Source organism: Pundamilia nyererei, unplaced genomic scaffold (genome assembly GCF_000239375.1).
Source record: "Pundamilia nyererei isolate P.nyererei 1_Seehausen unplaced genomic scaffold, PunNye1.0 scaffold00375, whole genome shotgun sequence".
NCBI classification, from domain to species: Eukaryota; Metazoa; Chordata; class Actinopteri; order Cichliformes; family Cichlidae; genus Pundamilia; species Pundamilia nyererei.
In genome coordinates this window covers 96,557-101,223 of record NW_005187776.1, presented here as the reverse complement: position 1 = coordinate 101,223, position 4,667 = coordinate 96,557, and positions in this window count along the sequence as shown.

The window sequence follows — 4,667 nt, the reverse complement described above, 5'->3', positions numbered from 1 at the left end:
GTGCTCGTTACCACAATAATAACGTAGTTACTGTAACGCGTTACTTAATAATGCGTTAGTCCCAACACTGGTAGCAAGGGTGGTAAAAAAAAAAAGTACTTTCTCCCTTGAGTAATTAAGTAAAGTATTGCATTACTTTTAAGAAAAATAATGTGTAATACATTACTTTTTTTGAGTCTGTGAAGGTTCTCAGTCATCCAGGTCATCGTAGTCTAAGGAGGTTGGAAAGAAAAGCGTCTGAACTTCTTTAAGTTTCCTTAAAGATGTTTCACCTCTCAGCAGAGAAGCTTTTTTAGTCCTAGGAGCAAGTGGTGAAGAGTCACAGATTTTAACCAACATGGGAGTGTCCCTAAGAGGGTCGTGGACCCACTATTGATCAACTGCCTATTCACATGAGCCAAGGTGTGAAAAGGGCTGCAGGTAACAATCAGCCAAGGTTTCGGGTGAGCTCATTGTGAGACCTAGCCCCAACCAAGCATGTGACTTACTGAGATCAAAAGACCCAGAATGTGAGTGGGAGGTAAGGCATCTGGGAAGGATCTCAGAACTGGATTATAGATGGCAGACAGTTGGTGTCGTAAGCCACCGCCCAGTAGCGGTTTTTGATATGGGCGAGACGGGCAGTTGCCTGGGGCGGCATCGTGGAGGGCATTTTTTTTTGCTCGCACCCATGTTGCATTGCATTTGCATAGGCACCTATCTGTTTTCTATCGCCGATTTGTGGGGGTGAGCTCCATTTGCAAGGTGCGCCTGCCGCTTGCCACACAGGGAGGAGAGGGGTGGGGCGGCCGGGGACTCTCTGGCTGACTGGAGTGCCTTCTAATAACCAGCTTGCGAAATCAAAGAAACAAACATAAAAGCAACAGACATCATGATATAAACTTTGAAATTTGCATCGATGTGTATTCTGTCACACACACACCCATATATGCGGGCAGTGAGCTGAAGGCCCTCGGTGCGCCTGCCGCTGCTGTGCTGAAGTCCAAACCCATTATGTCACAATTCATTTTCCTGGGTTGTGCGAAATCGCAGAAAAAAAACCATACAAACTGAGTCTGCGCACTAATGTGTAGGGCTGTTAGTTTATGTTGTGATTCTCAGGTTGGGGGATGGGTCTTGATACTGGAGGGCAAAATAAACATGGCTATGGACAAGAACTACGTCAGCTAGACTGTTATAGTCTATCTGACGTAGGAAAACAGAAAAATCCTTACACCATTAGGCTACATTTTTTAGGAAAGTTACTTACTGTAATGTATCTTACTGTAATTACAGAGTAATGAATGACTTTCAAACACTGATAGTGTGGTAGCATATTCAATAAAATGCTTGTTATACATATAATTCTGAATATTTGATAAATTAGCCAAATTATATTCTTGTTTTAATTATGAAAATGATGCAGGCATGTATCAGAGTTTTATATTGGTTTTCTCTTCAGGGGCACTTCTGAAATATTTTGGAGCGCCCTTTGCAACTGCCACTGCCCAAGATGAGCAGCCATCCACCTCTTCAGCCACATAGCCATAATTCTAGATTGCACTCCAGATATTAGCCACACTGAACAGCTGTCAGGTTTGAATTGGATTGTGTCATTACAAGAGAAGCCCCATGTTGAGGAGTATTTCATGGGTTTTTTGGAAGCTGATGAATCCACAGGGAAGCATTTCACATCCATGATTTTAAACAGGCTAGAAGACCTGAAAATTCCCTTTGAGGACTGCAGAGGTCAGTCATATGACAATGGGGCCAACATGAGGGGAAAAAACAAGGGCATTCAAGCCAGGCTCCTGGAACTGAATCCTAGAGCTCTTTTTGTTCCCCGTGGAGCTCATACACTGAATTTGTTCTGGCTGATGCTGCAAAGGGGTCTATTCGTGCCACAAGTTACTTTGGGATTTTGCAAAAACTTTACAATTTGTTTTCAGCCTCCACTCAGAGGTGGGCCATCCTGAAAAAACATGCTAACATTACACTGAAGATGTGGTCTGAAACAAGGTGGGAAAGTAAGATCAACGACGTTGAGCCCCTAAGGTACCAAGCATCTGCAGTGAGGGAGGCTTTGATTGAGGTGAGAGACCACACCAAAGACTCAGTCATAACGATTGAGGCCCAGTCTTTGTCTGAGGAGGTGGGATCATACAGATTCAGCATTTGTACAGTGGTGTGGTATGACATCCTGAACCAAATCCACCATGTGAGCAAGCTCATGCAGTCTCCCAACATGCATGTGGATGTAGCAGTCAATCTCTTCAAAAACACAGAAAGAGTTCTCCACAACTACAGAGCAACAGACTTTTCAGGTGCACAAATGTCAGCCAAGGATATGTGTGAGGACATGAACATAGAGGCTGTTCTGCAACAGAAAAGACTGAGATATACAAAGCGGCACATTTCTTATGAGTCATTTGCTGAGCCATTGAGTGATGCCCTAAAGAAGCTGGAGGTGACCTTTTTTAATGTTGTTGCTGATGCTGCAGTGTCTTCCATCCAAGAGACATTCACCACTTTGGAAAATGTGGGAGAGAAATTTGGAGTACTGACACATTTTCCAAATCTCTCAAATGATGAGCTCACTGAACAGTGTAAAGCCCTCAGCGCTACTTTGGTTTTTCAGGACCAAGCAGACGTGAATGCCAGAGAGCTTGCACAGAAGATTAAGAATTTTCCTGACTTACCGTCAAAATCTATGACCTCTTTTGAGCTCCTGAACTTTGTGCATGGCAATGATCTCTCAGAAATTTACCTAAATTTGTGGACTGCTCTGAGAATTGCAGTTACTCTACCTGTAACTGTGGCTTCAGCAGAGAGGAGCTTTTCAAAGCTGAAACTTATAAAAACATATCTCAGGTCCACTATGGCTCAGGAACACCTCACTGGCCTTGCCATCATCAGCATCAATCATGCAATTACTGACCAGATTTCATATGATGATATTATTGAGGACTTTGCATCAAGGAAGGCAAGAAAGATTAGGATTTAGATGACAATTATCTCATATCAGTGTGTGTTGTGTGAAGTGCAAACATGATAAATGTGCAATTAGGAATGCCTTATTTGTATCTGCCTTTTACACTTAATATAATAACTGTGATATGCATGTCTTATTTTGACTTCTTTTTTATATTTAAAGTGCTTTTTTCCCAATATATGTAAGTTGTTATGTTTGTTAATGTGTGAGATAAATATTGGTTAAATTCAGCATGGTTCCAACAAAAGTTTTTACAATAAAATATGTTAACCTAAAATCCTTAATAGAGATTGACAGACCACGTGACTTTTGCACATTGCATGCCGGGAACTCGTGGCAAAACAATCCAAGTACCGCATCAAATGCAAGCATTTGCAGCATCGCAAAACGTTCATTCTCCGGTTCCAAAACCTTCTTGGTTTTTCTTTGCCCCCCAAAAAAGGTATGTACAAAACGAAGGAGAACAATGCCGGTCTGTACAAAGACAGACTCGACGAAAAGGCAAAGAAAAGACACGAGGAAAAAAATCAAAGGAGTGAAAGGGTCAGACCCTTACGAGCACACAGAGTGGACCAAAGACGTTAGCGTGCTGCCAAACTTTCACCGCGCTCATATTTATAATTATACGGTTCTTGGAGTGAGTGCATACACTCATGAAGTTTAGTAACTTCAGGTCACTGCAACAAGCCCAGTTACCGACGGATGGGTGCAGGACCTTGAAACGCACCGTGTAGAACGAAAGACCATCGTACGTATCATAAGTTTACCAGTCTCACAAATCGTCTTCATAAATACACATTCGTTAACCGTTTATTAATAGGACCTTTGAGCTCAATGGTAATTAATTAGTAGTGGAAATAATTTCTGGTTCGCATTACAGAAATGTAGCAGTGACAATAATATCGTATGCTGTAATCGTACTGGGCAATTAGTGATACAAAACAACAGTTTTATCCTGTGAATAAAAGTATATGTTTTTGTCAATGTACCATGGTAATAACAGAAGCGCTTCCACTGCCACCGCCTCTGTTCAAACATGGTCGTTCACAGTGGACATAGATGCTTCTTTCACTCCTCTTTCAAACCATCTGTCTTCTCCATCCAAAATGTGAACATTGTTATCCTCAAAGAGTGAGCTTTGACCTTTAGATGCAGATGGACAGTCTTGTCCTGTGGAAGTTGTAACGTCGGGTTGTGTTTAGTGGTTGAGAGGAGGCGGTAAAAACACTTAGCAGGATAGTCAAAAGAATACACATTCTTTGGGAATTCCACAGCGTGTTCTTTAATACACCTTTTCTTCATCAACCATATAAGCCCGGTTGAACGGCTGCAGCTTAACAAACATAGTGCACAGTGTTCGTACATGTCACGGCGGGGTACGCCGATGTGTGTGGAAACAGGACCCAAAAGCAGATGACGATGAGGAGTAGTAAGGTTTTAACAGAAAGGTGAGGCTTTATTAAAATGACGGCAGGGTTAAACCAAGAGACCAAAGCAAACAGGCAAAACACTAAGAAACAAAACACTAAACTGGCAAAAACACTAAGAAACAAAACACTAAAGGTACTAAGACCAAAAACTATATCTATGACCGAGGTGGAAATAAACAGGCTAAGACTATGACTATAACTGTAACTGTAACTCTGGTGAAATAAACAGACGAAAACTAGAACTATGACTGCGGTGATGTAAACAG